Raw genomic sequence first — 18,562 nt, forward strand, 5'->3', positions numbered from 1 at the left:
GAGACAGGAGGCAGCTGATCCATGATTCTCTCTCATAATTGATGTTTCCATCTCCCTCCCTCCCTCCCTCCTTACCTCTCCCTTCATCTCTAAAATCAATTTAAAAAATAGTTTTAAAAAACTCACTGTGTTTCAACAAAAAACTTTACAGTGAATTTTTTTCTCGTGGTACTAACACATTCCCATGATAACCCTGCATCTGGAGGTGCCATCAACAATGACAGCCTCCCTGGTACTGATGGCATCAATAATGGCAGCCTACAGGGGAGGGCTGCCTCAGGAATACCCACCTCTAGGCTACTGATGCATCGATCATTGCAGCCTCCAGGATACGGGGTGCCTCAGTAAAGGGGCCTCCCCACGCTCGCCCCGAGCCTCCCCACGCTCACCCAGCTCCCCGGCTCCCCGGGCCGGGCTTGGTTAAATACTGGCTGGTGATTGAGGACTCGTGGTGTGTGATTAAGTAAGTAAGCTGAGGAGGCTCTGGGAGCCGCTAGGTGCCCGCCCTTGGGGTGTTCACAGAACCAGCTGGACCAGAGCCCGTGCTCCTGCCCAGGGATGAAGCTGGCAGCCTGGGCTCCTCGCAGGCCCCCCATGGCCAGGCCGCCCCCTGCCTCCAGGCTGCTGTGGCTGCCATGACAGGGGCACAGCGCCCGCCCTGCCTTACCTGAGCTCCATCCCGGATGGCCGGGACGCCATTGCCCAATTTTGCTTCCATTAAAAATGTCTGTGTATTTCCAACCCTCAGCAACTGGCTTCGGCCAGCGGAGGCAGCGTGCGCCCTGCGCGAGGTCACCTCTGAGACAAAGGTGGTGGTGAGCACAGGGGCTGAGGTTGGGGCCACAAGAAGGCTCCAGGGTCTTCACGGCCTGGCAGGCCGCCCACGAGACGCCGCTCAGAGGAGAGGGACGCCGGCCTGGGCAGGGAGGGGCCCGGGTGCTGAGACGGCGCCCATAGGATCGCCCTGGCTCAGCCTGACTAGCTCACGCTGGCATCGGCCAAGCCCCCTGGGCCACCGCATCAGACACCAAACAGGAGCAGATAAGCCGGCCTCATCGGGTCTCCCTGTGCCGTGTGCTTCCTCCTCAGCCAGAGGGAGCCACCGAGGCGGAGGGAGACGGCGCATAGGATCGCCCTGGCTCAGCCTGACTCGCTCACGCTGGCATCGGCCAAGCCCCCTGGGCCACCGCATCAGACACCAAACAGGAGCAGATAAGCCGGCCTCATCGGGTCTCCCTGTGCCGTGTGCTTCCTCCTCAGCCAGAGGGAGCCACCGAGGCGGAGGGGAGGGAGGTACGCAATGCGGTCTCACTAGGCACCTCCCAAAGCCAGTGCTGGGTGTTCGGGTGGATGTTGGACGAGAGGTCCGGCTCGTTCTTCCAAGAACACACAGTCCAGTGGCTCTTAGTCGTTCCCAACAACACGAATGCAACTGAAACTGACACTCCATTTCTCACCCAACACATGGGCACACCATCCGCAGGCCAGAGGCAGTGGGCTGGGCTGGGAGCAGGTGCTGCACCCCGAGGTGGGTGTGGAAGCGGCAGCATCGGGGAGGGATCTGTCTTGTCCCCACAGGTAGGGAGACACAGGGACCTGGCCCGCAGCCCCAGCTCGGTAACTCGGTCACACCGGCCACCTGCACAGCGACCTACATATACCATGGCTCCCGGGGCAGAGCCCGCAGGGCGGAGGGTGGGAGGGCCTGGGTTATTGCGCCCCGGCTGCTGGGACACCAGGCAGCTCTGAGCGAGAGCGAGGGCAAGAGCGAGGGCGAGCTGCGTGCTGCTGTCAAGGTCTTCAGAGCATGAGGCCAAGTGAGAAGCAAAATACAGACTTGGACTGCTCTGTGTCCATGTTGAGTTCTTTTTCCCTCCTTTTGGTACGGATTCAAAACCCTCTGCCTTCCCCCTTTCCTTCTTCTCAAGTTTGGTCTCACAACCTGGTCCCACCACTTGCATGGACACACTTTACCTTATGTCCACCTCATTGTTCTCTTGATGTGTGGACTGAGGACTGTGTGTCCGGGCCCAGTTTCTCATCTCAGGTCCTGGTTGCTGTTGTCGACAATTGACAGGAAGCAGAATCTCAGCAAATTGATGGAGAATGGAGGTTTTTCACCAAGTTATATAAATAGACATGAAAGGAATAGATATAAGTGAGTTACATGAAATCCACTGGTGATAGATTGGGGAGGTGGGAGAAAGCAAAGAGGGAAACCTCTGGGATTGGGTAAAAGTAAAATGATAGACACAGGCTTCTTTTAGGTGGTCCAGCTGTTCTTCAATGATCTTTGTTCCCCAGGCCGGACCGACAGGAAAGCACCTTCTCTACATCCCCCGCGGCCTCACTGCACATGCACCCACCTTCCCCTGTGTTTGATCCCTTTCCCCAGTGATTGGCAGGGAAGGGACCGGTGGATCCCTGGGGAGTATGAAACTTGCAGCTTCCTGGTGAAGCTGCCCAGATTGAGGAGGAAACTGGTCTTGCAAGGCCTGTCAGGACATAAAAACTGAACAATGCACTGCCCTGGGGGAGGGGGGAATGTGTTACCGCTGGCCCCAGGAAGATCATCGGATATGACCTGGGAACCCCCAACACCTGGGGGCCTTCCTGTAAGCCCACAAGGCGGAGGAACCATATCTGCAAGACAAAGACCCCAGAAGATTATAAAAAGCGAAGCCTCTGTATGTTACTCACTCTGATTTGGAAATTATTCCTGGAGTCCACTAGTCACTAGTGTTAATAAATGGGTCCCTCCCTTTCTCTAGGAAGCGTGCTTGGCATTTCTTTGCTCTTCTGTAACAAGATGACCATGCTTAGAATGCCTGGCCTCCCCTTGCCTTCTTCCTATTGTTAATATTAATAACTAGCTAATGACAACAGTAACCATAGGGGAGTCTCCCATGTTCTCTTACCCGGATATGCATTTTGTTGCCCCTTTGGACCAAAGCCCCCATGTGACCCTGTAGTGGTCTCTATTGTTAACGCAAAAAAAAAAAACATTCAGACCTGTAAAGAATTGTTGTGAGTTTATTTGCGCCAAACTGTCAACAATTGCTGGAAAGCAGAATCTCAATGGATTGGGATAATGCTCCGAAGAATAGCTTTTTTGTTTTGTTTTTTGTTTGTTTGTTTTTGTTTCTGTTTTTACCTATTTTTATACATTACAATCAAAGGAGAAGACATAAGTGGGTTACAAGAAATCCATTGGTGATAGATATATCCTCCCCTCAGCCTGATATTATGGGGGAATAAAAATCAGACCCTCAGGGGGCGACGGCATTGTGGGGTCTGTCTGCTCCTGCCTCGGGAGGGGGGAGGCGCCCGTGCTGGGCAGATAGTGGAAGAGAGAGTAGAAACATCGATCAGCTGCCTCCTGCTGGGGATGTGCCTGCAACCAAGGTACATGCCCTTGGCCAGAATCAAACCTGGGACCTTTCAGTCCGCAGGCCAATGCTCTACCCACTATAAGCCACACCAGTCAGGGATAGACACATACTTCTTTTACTTAGGTGGGTGCAGGATAGTTAACAGTCAACAATTAACATGATAACAATAACAATGAATGAATTTATGGTCTCTGTCTTGGCACCCAGGTGCATTTGGTTGTGCCCCAGGGGTGGGGTGGGAGAGAAGTTATAAGTTACTGTGACATTTCACAGGTATGTTATCTTAGAAGATGCAAAAAGACAATAAGCTCAGTTAAGGTAAAGATTGCCCTTGTCAGGGAAGATACCGGCCTAGGAGGTGACTACCCAGCTAACTGCTTTTAGTTAAAGTTTCATTTCAGACCATCCTTTGTGGTTACTTTAGGTCTCTGAGTTTGCAAGACAGTCATGCAGGCCTCCCCTGAGCTTGTCAGGTTAGCATGTGGCCCCTTTCGTCCACACTATGTACCTTCAAGTGCTTCTCAAACCACTCTTGCCCTGAGGCACCAGTCCCATTGGCTACCTCCCCTCCCCCAGTGCAGTCATCATCACATATTTGGACACACAGCTCACTGAGATTGACCCGCGTCCAGGCTGCAGCTTTGAGTAGCTCCCTGAGGCCAACTCCTTAGCAACTCTCAAAGATAAACAAAGATGGACATGATTTAAAACAGCAAAAATAGATCTTACTCAGTAACTACTGATGGTTAGGAAATTGCTGAGTTCCATTCCAATTTGCAAAGGGCAATTTTAAAGGGAGAATGAGAGAGCAGGGCAAGGAAGAAACTGGGAGACCTTGGCCCATCCTTCCTGACGGCTCTCGGGTCCTTGGGAAAGACCCCCCTGAGTTGCAGGTGTATGTGAATCCCAAAGGGACAGGGGAAGGGGCAGGAAGCCTTTTCTAGTAAGTGCTCTAAGGCGGTGGTTCTCAACCTTCCTAATGCCTCGACCCTTTAATACAGTTCCTCATGTTGTGGTGACCCCCAACCATGAAATTATTTTCATTGCTATTTCATAACTGTAATTTTGCTACTGTTATGAATCGTCATGTAAATATCTGATATGCAGGATGTATTTTCATTGTTACAAATTGAACATAATTAAAGCATAGTGATTAATCACAAAAACAATATGTAATTATATATGTGTTTTCCGATTATCTTAGGCGACCCCTGTGAAAAGGTCGTTCGACCCCCAAAGGGGTCGCGACCCATAGGTTGAGAACCGCGGCTCTAAGGGAAGGAAGTCAGAGCCTATGTCAACTGTTGGCTAGAACAAACAGTAAATTCTTTTGACAACCTTGAGCTTTAGAAGATTAGAACTCAAATGAGGGCTGGGTGTTCCCAGGGCCACTGCCTTAGGCTGCGAGAAGCCATGGTAGGGTGGGTCAAGTCTCTCAGTGCAGGGGTTTCAATGGAGTCGTCATGTGCCCGGATTTCTTGCAATTCTCACTACCCATCACCCAGATCCCCACCCTTGAGCTACTGAGCTTTCCTCCACTACTTGCCTACTTGCCGCCAACCTCTACGCTTGCCCACCAGCAGCCAATGGCACCACCATGACTTGCCCCTTATATATCTGACTCCGATGCTCCCTTGTCTGTTGTTGGCAGGTCTGGATGAAAAGAGTCACATACTAACCCCGACAAGCTCAGGGGAGGCCTGCAGAGTGGCCTTACAAACTCAGAGACCTAAAGCAACCACAAAGGATTAACCAAAAGCACTTTATGGTGGGTAGTCATGTCCTAGGCTAGAATTTTCCCTGACAAAGGTTAACTTTCACCTTCATTGAGCCTGTTGTCTTTTTGCATCTACAATAACATACCTTTGGAATGTCAGGGTAACTTCCCTTTTTTCTGGACCCTTCATGGCACAGCCAATGCACCAGGGTGGAGACCACAAATCCCCTCCTTGTTTGAATGTTTCTTATATTGACACAGGGGAAGGACTCAACTGTCTCTGTTGCTTGGGCTCCAGATGCCACAACTCTCAGCTTTTGTGCCCAGAGGATGCTCCTTCCCCAGGGTAACCATGAGCCACCATCACGGTGTTCCAGTTACAGCCTCACCCACTGAGAGAGCCACTGCTCACATCCTACCCAAGTGCCCGAGTCTGAGCTTACAGTGGCCAGATTCCTTCTTCCCCACTGTCGCTCCTCCCTGGAACACAATCCACCTACATTTGAGCTTGGAAGGATCCACCCTCCCCACACCATCCCACCCTACTCCCCTCACCAAATATGCTCAAGTAAATTCTATCCCCAGATGAGAGCAAAGTTCAAATTGTTCCACCGTGGGCTCCCAGGCCTATGTAAATAAACAGCTATAGCCCCAGCTGGTTTGGGTCGGTGGTTAGTGCATTGGCCCTAGGACTGAAGGGTCTTGGGTTTGTGTCCAGTCAAGGTCACATACCTGGGTTGCAGGCTTGATCCCGGGGCCCCTTTAGGGTGCGTGCAAAAGGCAACAATCAATATGTCTCTCACATATCGATGTTTCTCTCTTTGTCTCTCCCTCTCCCTTCCACTCTCTCTAAAAAAAAAAAAAAAACCAATGGGAAAAGTATCCTTGGGTAAGGATGAACAAAACAAAACAAAAACAAAAACAAACAAACAGCTGTAACCATGTGCAGGATACTATTTTACAATGTTACCAATGTGGATTTTGCTCCTGAATCCTCCCCCTCCTCAAGAAGCAGCTAGGACATGTGAAGCGCACCCTCCCAGGAAGCCATGGAAGATACAGCAGAACAAAGAGAGTCCTTCTGAGTTTGAAATTTATGGTGAGACCGTATTTGAAAAAAGAAAAGTGAGAGAGAAGGGGGAGGGTGTTGAATTTTAAAATCTAAGTCATGAAAGATTTAGAGCATAAAATATATGTCTCAATAAATTCAGAAGAATGTGCAATAAAGCAAGAGCAGGCAAATATCATTTTGTGCTTGTGTGATTCAAATACCACATTGTGGATTTCAGATGTTGGGTAGAGGGAAAAAATTTTTTTTCCTATATCTATTTTAAGTACTCACCTGGGGCTCTGTGACATGAGACAGATTAACAAGAGACGAAGAAATATAACTTTATTAACGTGTATATCTCATGTGCACATAGGAGAAGCTCAGGGATGAGTAACTCAAAGAGATGGCTTAGAACTCAGGCTTATGTAGCATCTTCAACAAAGAACAACACATTTGTAGAGAAATGGCAGGACAAATAAAAGTTCAAATTATTCCACCACGGGCTTTTGGCTTCCAAGGGTGGCAAACTGTGTGAAGACAAATATATGGGGGGAAATTAATCAAGTAAGGTTGTTTGCAGAGTCCTCTGTTGCAATCTCTGGGCTGAGAACAGTCTAAAGTCATCTCCAATAAATGAAAATTTATATCCTGCCTTTAGGCAGAAAGGGAAAAGGCATAGAGAGCTTTTCCTGCATTTTCTATCCTCCTATATAATAAAAGGCTAATATGCAAATTGCCCCCTCGACTGGGAGTTCGATCAGGGGGCGGGGCCGGCCAGCCAACTGCCCGAGACCCCTCCCCCGAGCCCGGCCGGCCCAATCAGACCCAATCAGGGTGGGCTGGCTGGACCCCACCCTGCACGAATTCGTGCACCAGGCCTCTAGTTTCTTAATAATTCTTACGTTGAAGAAGCATGTTTTTAGGGTGACATATTCTGGTTTCCTCCACTGGATCATACATCCATCTGCAGATGGAATCACTGAAAAATTTGGAATTACAAAACAGAAGAATGTATCTGATCTTGGCACCCAAGGCAAGTTCCTAGAACCTCAGCAGGACCGTGTAGTGAAATGGGACAGAACACTGGAGTCAGAACACTGTGTGATCTTGGGCAAATTATATCTCTCTCAAATCAATTATTCTCTGTTTCTCCATTACATGTAACTCAAATGTAGCTGAATCTCCTTGTACCTACCCAAGACTTAAGTCAATCTCACACATAGTTACATTAACACATGCACATACATGTACACACACACAGACATCCAACTTCAAAAGCAAAGGTGAAAAGAATAAGTGTTTTTCCTGAAAGTTTTAAGGAGAGAATTACAGTGTGCATTACATAGCAAAACTTCCAAAACAGCTTGGCTCTGTAGGACAGGAAAAATAATCATTATGCCTTTTCACACTTCTGAGTTCATGGCTGAGATGCCTGTAATAAGAGATTAAAAACAAAAAACAAACAGAAGTTTATTAAGGTGTATATCTCAGGTATACATGGAAGATACCCAAGAAAAATTAATACCCCAAAGAGGTGGCTCTAGAATTCAGGATTAAATACTATCTTAATAGGGAAAGGGGAAGTCGGTCTCTTAGGAGAAAGTATGTGATTTTTAGGAGAGACGAATGGGCTCCTGGAAGAATACGCGGGAGGTGTGATAGTTTGTGACAAAGTTTGTACGGGTGTGCTGTTGTCAGGGATGGGAGAATCCCCCCTCTCTACCCTTCTTTAGTTCTTATTGCTGGATTAGTAGTAAAATAACAAAATTGACACAAGACTAGATTAACAGGAGAAAAACCAATTTAATGTGTGTGCACCAGAGAATCACAATATGATGTTTAGATCATAAAATGAGGCTCAAAGAAATGATCAAATCAAATCTTTTATAACTTTTAGACCCCCCTGCCCCCCCCCCCAAAAAAAGTTTGGGAGACATTGACAAGACAAAGAAAGTTGGTGTCCATTAGAAAGGAACCTAAGCAAGGTTTGGGTATTCATTAATGAGGAATTTAAACAAAGTAATAAGTGAGAAAATAGACAGTAAGCCCTAACTGGTTTTGCTCAGTGGATAGAGCGTCAGCCTGCAGACTGAAGGGTCCCAGGTTCGATTCCGGTCAAGGGCATGTACCTTGGTTACGGGCACATCCCCAGTAGGGGGTGTGCAGGAGACAGCTGATCGATGTTTCTCTCTCATCAATGTTTCTAACTCTCTATCCCTTTCCCTTCCTCTCTGTAAAAAAAAAATCAATAAAATATATATATTTTTAAATAGACAGTAAGATTTGATAATACAGACTTTTCAGCGCTGAGTTGTTTAGTTCACCTGGGAGATTTCTTTTCTGCTTCGAAGGAGACAAGGAGGGTCAAGGTGCCCTGGCACTGCTGCTGGTCAAGTAACGTGAATCCACGTCACCAGCATGTCATTGTGGGATATGTTGGGGTCCCCCACTGTCCTAGTCTCCTCTCCGGTGATGAATCATCTTCCCTGGTTGGTGACTCCCACGGAAGAACGTATGACGATAGAGTTCCTTTTGGAGAATTTCTCTTTAGACAGATACGGGAGTTTAGAGAAAGCCTCTCCGTGTGTTTACTGTTTTCCAAATGCCTATCGCTCAGCATAATCAATCAGAAGACCAAAGCAGCATATTCTGAGGTTTGGCATGTCCTGAACTCCTACAGTCATAAGCATATTCTGCTCCCTTCAGCTCCTTCCTTAAATCTCTACTAGCTGCCACAGGTGTTCCTCCCAATCTCTCTCTCTCTCTCTCTCTCTCTCTCTCTCTCTCTCTCTCTCTCTGTTGCTGATGCCCCTTGAGCCTTACCCCTTTCTTCTCAACAGCAGTGAAGCACCTCGCACCCTCCTTAGATGATTGTTTATAACTGATCCTTAAAACAAAAACTGAGGAAGAACACAGACCTCACCATGTCACTGTGAGGATTAAATGAGATAAATATGTCAAGTGCCCAGCACAGAGAGGCAAATGTGTTCCTCTCTTTGCCTTCCTTTCTCCTGGATGACAGTGGATAGACAGAAATTTTGGGGGGAAAAAAAGAAAAAAAAAAGACCAAAACGTAAGTTGCCCTAAAGGGAACTGTTGATCACTTAAAACCAGACTGTACTGAGATTTTTTAGTCTGTGACCCTGAGCCCTGTTTCACACTCCGCACCTCCCCCCCCCCCCCCCCACACACACACACCTTTCCAAAGTCCCCACAATCCTCCTTCACACAGTCACCCATTGCCCTCAAACATGACTCTTACCCCACCTGTTCTCATTACCTACCGGTAAGTGTTCACGGACTTCCTGAAATAGTCAGGCAAGTTACTCGCTGATTGAGGACCCCGCTCCCCCTTCTAGAAACCCCCTCTGTACTCGACTCCTGAGGCAGTTCCAGTCCCTGTGAGTCCAAACCGATTGCACCAGAGCTACCTCAGAACAAACTGCGCAGCAAGCAGTTCCTTATAAAGTTAAACATGCATTTACCATATGACCGGGCCATTCCATTGCTGCTATTACCCAAGAGAAATGAAAGTATATGCTCACACAAAGATGTATACGCAAATGCACCTAGCAACTGAACTGGTAATCATCGAAACTGAAAGCCACCCAAATGTCTATCAACAAGAGAACAGACAAGCTGTGGCCACTGCATACTGGGAACCAGCTATGAAAAGGAACGAACTACTGATACAAGCAACCGCACAGCTGAACCTCCGGCTGAGCAAAAGCAGCCGCCACAGACGTGTACATGCCCGGCGATTCCATTTATATGAACTTCCAGAAAAGGCAAACCAGACCTGGGGGGGGCGGGGGACTGCTAAACAGCAGGGAGAAACTTTGGGAATCGATGGAAAAGTTTTATATCTTGATTGTAGTGGTCATTTCCCAAGTGTATACATTGTCAAAACTCATCAAACAGTATGCTTTATTGTTTTTATAACCACTGTGAATAATGAGAACTAGCTCTGTGTGTGTGTGTGTGTGTGTGTAAATATCTAGTGCTAACTGAAGTGATTATTTTTTTTTACTTTATTTTTCAGTAACAGTTGACATTGATTATTATTTTTATTAGTTTCAGGTGTACAGCATAATGATTAGAGATTTATATAATTTACTAAGATATTGCCCCGATAAGTCTAGTACCACCTGCCACCATAGATAGTTATAATATTATAGACTCTACTAGAGGCCTGGTGCACGAAATTCATGCACTCGGGGGGGAGAGGGGTCCCTCAGCCCAGCCTTCACCCTCTCGCAGTCCAGGAGTCCTCAGGGGATGTCCGACTGATGACTTAGGCCCTCTTCCAGGAAAGCGGGCCTAAGCCAGCAGTCAGACATCCTTAGCGTTGCCACAGAGGCAGGAGAGACTCCCGCCACTGCCTCTGTGCTCACCAGCCATGAGCCCAGCTTCTGGCTGAGTGGTACTCCCCCTGTGGGAGCACACTGACCACCAGGGGGCAGCTGCTGAGTTCAGTGTCTGCCCCCTGTTGGTCAGTGTGCATCATAGCGACCTGTCATTCCACCATTCGGTCACTTGCACATTAGCCTTTTATTATATAGGATTCCCTAGGCTGCACTTTACATCTCTGTGACTATTTTGTGACTACGGGTTTGTACTTCTTAAGCTCTTCACCTTTTCCACACAGCCTCTTAACCCCCTTCCATCTAGCAACTATAGTTTGTTCTCTGTATCTGTGAGTCTATTTTTGTTTTGTTTGTTTTTCAAACTGTACACTTTTTTATTTTATTTTATTTTTTACAGAGAGGAAGGAAGAGGGATAGAGAGTTAGAAACATCGATCAGCTGCCTCCTGCACACCCCCCACTGGGGATGTGCCCGCAACCAAGGTACATGCCCCTGACCGGAATCGAACCTGGGACCCTTGAGTCCACAGGCCGACGCTCTATCCACTGAGCCAAACCGGTTACGGCCAAACTGTACACTTTAAATGGGTGCATTTCCTTGTATGCAAATTATACCTCAATGAAGTTGAGCTTTTTAAAACTGTTCTGTTTCAGCTGGTCTCTCAGAGGCAGGCCCTAAAGATAACAACTGGATTATAACTAAAAGAAGGCGCTGTCCCGGTATCCCAGGAAGGGCCAGCTCCAACCCCAAATCTAGCATATTCCCCAGAAGTCTCTCCCCAGGGTTCAATTTGCACAAGTTCAAAAGCAGAGGGTGAGGAGGTTTCCTAGCAAATTCACCAAGCCAGAGTTGATCCCGCTGCCTGCTGAGAGCAGGACTGAACTATTTCAGGCTCAAGGGCAACATCCTTGAGAGATTTCCATCTGGAAAGAGTAGGAGGTCACCATGGCAACCTGTCCCAGGCCCAGGCCTGGCGGGGCTCCAAAGCACACAAATAAAGCCATTGGAATGTGGCGCAGAGTTCAGGGAGGGGAAACTAGGAAGTTGCCAAGTTTTCATGAAAATCAACAATGGGAGGCTTCAGTAAGGAAGCTCAGGTCCTAGCAGGATTAGCCCAGGGAGACCTCTCTCTCTCTCTCTCTTTCTCTCTTTCTCTCTCTCTCTCTCTCTCTCTCTCTCTCTCTCACACACACACACACACACACACACACACACACGCACACACACACTCTGCTTGGAGGACAGCAGCATTGCCTCTTGATAAAATGAGAGCGCTGGCTTTACGGCCTGACAGACAGTGGTCACTTCCTGGTGGCCTCAGGCGAGTTTCTGAACCACTTGCCCACGTGGCCCACTGCCTCCCCATCTCCACATCTTTGCACAGAGGTCACCTTCTCCATGAGGCCTTCCCTGCTTACCTGAAATCAAACTGCAGCCTACCCCCACCTCAAACTCTTGCTCTGCTTTCTGCTTCTCCATAGCACTTAGCACCACCTGACATACAATATGTTATTTATTTATCTTGTTTATTGCCTTGTTAATGTGTCAACCAAACGTTAATGAATCAGAGGCTTTGCTAGAATTAAATGACCAACTTTTATTCAAGGGTCTTAAGTGAGTGACTTGCAACTCAGGAAACACTATTAGATGATATCCAGAGTGTTCTGAAGAAAAGAATTTTTATAGTAAAAAATCACTTTTTTTTTTTTTTAGAAGAATCAGTCCTGCAATCTTAGCTTCTGATTTGGTCTGAGGTGAAGATCTTCCAGGTGCCCAATGGTCTAGATCAGTGGTTCTCAACCTTCTTAATGCCTCGACCCTTTAATACAGTTCCTCATGTTGTGGTGACCCCCAATTTCATTGTTACAAATTGAACATAATTAAAGCATAGTGGTTAATCACAAAAACAATATGTAATTATATATGTGTTTTCCGGTGGTCTTAGGCGACCCCTGTGAAAGGGTCGTTCGACCCCCAAAGGGGTCGCGACCCACAGGTTGAGAACCGCTGGTCTAGATACATGAACATTCTTTCCTACGTTTTTTCAGAAGATTGTCTACAGAATTTACTTATCTCCAGGCATTGACACACAACTAAAAAATTCAAAAGGTTAGGTTTCCAAGCTAGTTAAATTAAATTAAATCATTTTCCTTATGTTTTAGTCTACTCTGATTTTCTGTTGGTTTCACCATAGTGACTCCACTGTGTTTCTGCACTCTTTCCTCATATGTCAGCTCTATTGAGGGCAGGGATTTTTTTAATTATTATTATTCTTTATTGTTTAAAGTATTACATATGTCTCCTTTTTCCCCCATCGACCCCTCCCCAGACACTCACACCCTCCAGCACATGCCCCCACCAGCCCCAGTGTCTGTGTCCATTGGTTATGCTTATATGCATGCATACAAGTCCTTTGGTTGATCTCTTCCTGCCCGGCCACCCCCCACCCCCCACCCAGGGCAGGGATTTTTATCTCTTTTGTCCATGCTCTATCTCCAATGCCTAGAACAGTGCCTAGCACATAGTATGTGTACAGGGAACATTATAGAGCATGAACTTCTCTGAACATCTGTTTTCTCATCAGCAAAAGGGGAATGATGTTACTCCCATAAGGTTAATGTGAGGATTAAAGGAATGAGTTTAAGGCTGTGGGTTAAGTGTCCAGCCCTTAGTGGAGGCACTGGTACCACTCACTGTTATAGCTTTCATTTGGTGAGGCTTAATCCTCAACAGGCCCCCATTACCTTCCTATAGCACTTTGGTTCACGTTACAAACTTCCATGGGCTCTTACCCTGCCTCCCTGACCCCTGAGCCCAAGAACTTACCCACGTCCTACTTCTGCAAAACCACTGGATATTACAGACAATGGAATCAGAGATTCAGTCCACAGAGGCCTTTTCCTGTCTCTAAATATTTGTTAGGAGTAGATGAACTCATTCGTTCATTGGCAAACAAGGTCTTCAAAAGTGAAAAGGCGATTTGAAGAGGCAGGAAATGTTTAACCTGTAAAAGGGAAGAATAGGCATCTTGTATCCTTAATGTGTGCCAGGTGGCATGTTAGGCACCTGGAGTGTCTTATGTTGTTTCATCCTTGTGTTAATCTTTCAAGGAAGGAATCTAAGAATGAAGAAATTGAGGCCAAGATGTCAGGACACCAGCCTGAGACTTCACAGCCTTAAGCAGCAGGGCAGGAGTTGAACCCTGAGCTGATCCAGCCCTAAACCTTGTGTTCCTGCTGTCCCGACCCACCTTCTTTGGAAACTCACTTGGTAGAAGACCTCTCTGCCAAGCTGAAAGTTTGGATATATTCTGTAGGCAATTCTAAAAATTAAAGAAAAAAGCAGCTGAGCATGAATATATGGGAACTACTAAGGAAGGAGGAATTATTTCTGCCTGAGATAAATCAGAAAAGCAGCAGAGGGGAGGTGAGCCTGCTTCTGGGACTGGTATTTCTGGTTCCTCAACAATGTTGCAGAAGTTATCACTGGCTTTTATTTCCAACACATGACAATGAACGGCACTTTCTATTCACATGGTCATCTGGTCATATTTTCAACAGGTCATTCCTTTGGGATGTTATTTTTATTTGGAGCCTTTTGCATCATGTCATAGCTGGAATTTAGCATGTTCTGACAACAACTGCTTTCTGAATGGCTGGACTCCCCAGCACTATGAACCTTTAATACAGTAGTTTGGAGTCTGCTTGAACCAGCTCTTCATGACTTGGTTCAGTGACTTCCTATAGATACCTTGAAATTCACCAAGGTAATAGTGTTTATACCACAGAAACCAATAAATGCTACAAACCAAGACACCCCCACCCCCACACCCCCAGAGAGCCTGTTGTTAAACATTGCTCAACACACAACTAGCTTACCTATACATAGTGAAAGAGCAGAAAGAACCCTAGATAGAAGTCAGAAAACTGCAGTTTTAGCCTGCTGTTGTTACTAATTCACCATAAGCCTTAGACAAGTCATTTCACTTCTCTGGGCCTCAGTTTCCTTAGCAATTAAATGTAAGGAGATTGACTAGATTCAAAAACCAGGATCACTAAATCCTGAGTTATTTCCCAAAAAGAAAACAGCTTGGAAATTCTTCAAGCAGTTTTCAATATTAAAATAAAAAGAAAACAAAAATAATAACAGAATAAAAAGAAAACCATGCATAACCCCCCTGATAAGCTCAAATAAATTAACCTAAATAAATTGTGTTTGGTGGTTAAAAATCTTTCCAAATCAAACATCTGAAACCCAAAGGGAATGAGAATAAAAGCAGTCAGTCCTCTGTCCCCTTCAGTCTAATAGAATGAGCACCTGAAATGGAGCGGTCACTGCTGGCCACTGATGCTATCATGCTGAAGAAGACACAGCCCCTGCCTGGGGAGCTTACAGACAAGGGAGGCAGACAGACAAGCTGGCATGCATCGCAAAGAAATGGGATCTATATTCTGATGGGATAAGATACATGTGTGTGCTCTTAAGAGAGCACTATCAATGTTGGGAGAGTTGAAGATGGCTTCTTGGGAACAGAGACATCTAATGGGGATTAAAGCCCAGAGTTCAAAGGTGTTAGGAACATTGAGGAACTGCAGACATGGGGAGTAGCTGGAAAGCACGGCACAAGTCGATGCTGGAAAGGCCCATAGGAAGGGCCTTGTGTATCAGGTAAGGAGGTTGAGAATTTATCTTTAGAGAACTGGGAAGTGTAAACAGGGGAGTAATTTGAGCTTTAGAAAGCTCCTTCAGGACTGTTATATGGAGAACAAATATCAAGGAAGCAACACTAGAAGTTGGGAAAGCAGTTCAGAGGTTCTTGCCGCAAACCAAGTCTGGTGGCCTGGGGTAGAGCGTGAGTGGATAAAGGCATGGACCTGTATTGGCTCCTGGGGCTGTCATAGCAAAGTCCTGCACACCTGGTGGCTTAAATAACAGGTGTATTCCCTCACAGTTCTGGAGGCTGAAAGTCCAAACTCAAGGTGCGGTGGGGCCATGCTGCCTCTGAGACTCGGGTAGAATCTTCCATCCTTCTCCCTAGCCTCTCTGGTAGTGCCCATCAATGCTTGGTGTTCCTTGGCTTGCAGCTGCCATTACTCCAATTTCTGCCTTGTCATCACGTGGTGTTCTCCCTGTGTGTCTCTCTTCACATCACAGTTGTAGTTGTTAGAAACAAGGTGATCCCCAAATTCAGGGGTCCCCATAGAACACAAAACATACTCTGGAGCCAGGCAGCAAGGCAAATATCTTTACTTCTAGGCAGAAGGGTGCGCACACATGGTCTGGAAGTACGTGCACACCGTGCAGGTGGTCTGCTCGGCTTTATAACCCCTCATGCACGTGACCTGTCCCTTGCTTTTGATTGGAGCTCAGGCGCACAGTCTTTCGCGATTGGCTAATTCAAAGGGAGGGGTTGGCCTTTGCTGTTCCAAGATGGCGGCCCCCAGGGGAGCTGCAAGCCATGCGGCCAACATGGCGGCTGCCAAGTCACGCAGTCCAAAACGGCGCCATCTAAACCGTTCTTTGACAGAAAAGATGGCTTGTTTCTTCTCACATAGTGGATTAAGGACATCCCACCACCACCCTACGCTTGCATGATTGTATCGTAACTCATGTCAACATAAGAAACATTCACACCTGTAGAGAATTTTTGTGAGTTTATTTGAGCCAAACTGATGACAATTGCAGGGAAGCAAAATCTCAACCGACTTAGAAAATGCTCCAGAGAATGGCAGTTTGGCATCTTATTTTATAGAGTACAATCAAAAGAGAAGATGTAGGTGGGTTACATGAAATCCACTGGTGGTAGATTAGGGAGGCTGGAGAAAGCAAAGCAGGGAAATCCCTGGGATGGGATAAAAAGGAAAATGAAAGAGACAGGCTTCTTTTACGTAGGTGGGTACAGGATAGCCAACAGTCAACAATTAACGTGATAATAATAACAATGAGAGGATTTGGTCTCCACCCTGGTGCATGGGTTGTGCCCTGAAGGGTCTGGAAAAAAGGAAGTTACCCTGACGTTCCAAAGGTATGTTATGTAGATGCAAAAAAGACAATAGGTCAATGAAGGTGAAAGTTGACCTTTGTCAGGGAAGAGTCTAGCCAGCCTAGGCATGCCTACCCACCATAAACTGCTTTTAGTTAAAACGTTTTCATTTCAGACCATCCTATGTGGTTACTTTAGGTCTCTGAGCTTGTCAGGGTTAGTATGTTGCCCCTTTTCATCCACAAAGGTGATGAGTTCTATTTTGGATGTATATCAAGTGCTTTTGGACTGCACTGAACCAAAAACCTGGGGATTTTTTGACAACCCAGTTCTTCAAGATCTTGGCTGCCTTTAGTACCATGAGTAACCCTCACCTAAAGACCTTGTCCAGATACAGCCCGACAGTGAATACGTGCCACCCCAAAATATGCCACTTTGGCATGTTAACGTAAAAAAACCATTGAAACCTATAAAGCATTTTTGTGAGTTTATTTGAGCCAAACTGTTGACAATTGCCAGGAAGCAGAACCTCAATGGATTGAGATAAAGCTCTGGAGAATGGTGGGTTACATCTGCTTTTATACATTGCAATCAAAGGAAAGGGATGTAGGTGGGTTACATGAAATCCATTGGTGATAGACCAGAGAGGCTGGAGAAAGCAAAGCAGGGAAACCCCTGGGATTGGAGAAAAAGTAAAATGATAGACACATACTGTTACTTAGGTGGGTGCAGGAACAATTAACATAACAATGAATGAATTTGTGGTATTGGCGCCCAGGCACATTAGGTTGTGCCCCAAGGGGTCCAGAAAAAGGAAAATTACAAGTTACCCAGACATTTCAAGGGTATGTTATTATAGATGCAAAAAGCCAGATAGGCTCAGTTAAGGTAAAGGTTGACCTTGTCTGGGAAGATACCAGCCTAGGATGTAGATACCCACCATAACTGCTTTTAGTTAAAGTTTAATTTCAGACCATCCTTTGTGGTTACTTTAGGTCTCTGAGTTTGCAAGACCACCATGCAGGCCTTCCCTGAGCCTGTCAGGTTAGCATATGGCTCCTGCTGGCTTGATCCCCAATAGGGTCTGTGCAGGAGTCAGCCAATCAATGATCCTCTCTCGTTATTGATGTTTCTATCTCTCTCTCCCTATCCCTTCCTCTCTGAAATCAATAAAAATATGTGTGGTTTTTTTAAAAAAGGACATTCTGACCTTCCTCCCCCTTTTCCTCCTGAAAGCAAGAGATAAAATTCCCATGTGAAAGACACCCTCCCATACCAGAAACATTCTTATCACCAGAGAGGTGGGGGCGGAGGGGGACAGGGAGTCAAGGCAAAGAGAAACTTATACAAAGAGACCTTGTTAAAATAACTCATCTTCCGTTAGTCTCCCCATGTATTTTAGTTACTTTTCCACAATTGCCTGTCATTGTTCAATCCAGTATATACACACTTGGGCCTGTCTCCTGTTTGGGTCTTCATTTTTGTATGGGGCTCCCATGTCCGTGTAAACATCTGTATGTTTTTCTCCTGTTAATCTCTCTTATCAATTAATTCCCCGGCCCAATCAGAGACCCTAAATTTTTGCCTCACCTACAGAGCCTTTTAAGTCTGAAGACAGGCTTTTTTAACCTCTGTATTCTGCTAATCCTCTTCTCACTTAGTTTAAAGGTCTTACTCTTGAGACAATCCAATATCATAGGTGTGGGGAGGCTGGAGTAGGAAAGGACACTCCCTTAATGCCCTCTTTGCTGGTAGACTTCCTTCCTTAGATAATTCTTATGGAAAACCCTTTCACAAGGCCTAACCCTCTTTTGGAGGACTTTGCTAAAAGGGGCAAGAAATCGATGGTACACAGCAACCTTCTAAATTTTTTCTTCCATTTCCTCTAGTTTTGATTGGCATGACTCTGTCCCAATGTAGAACAGGAAAGAGTTTGACTAAATGCCACTGCATAGGGGCAATAGGACAAAAGAGAGGTGTTTGGCAAAGAGGTGTTGAAAACATTCAGTCTCTACTTGGTAGGAAAGGAATTAGAATAGAGAAAGTGAAAAG

This window comes from Myotis brandtii, unplaced genomic scaffold (genome assembly GCF_000412655.1).
Source record: "Myotis brandtii unplaced genomic scaffold, ASM41265v1 scaffold456, whole genome shotgun sequence".
In the NCBI taxonomy this organism is placed as follows: domain Eukaryota; kingdom Metazoa; phylum Chordata; class Mammalia; order Chiroptera; family Vespertilionidae; genus Myotis; species Myotis brandtii.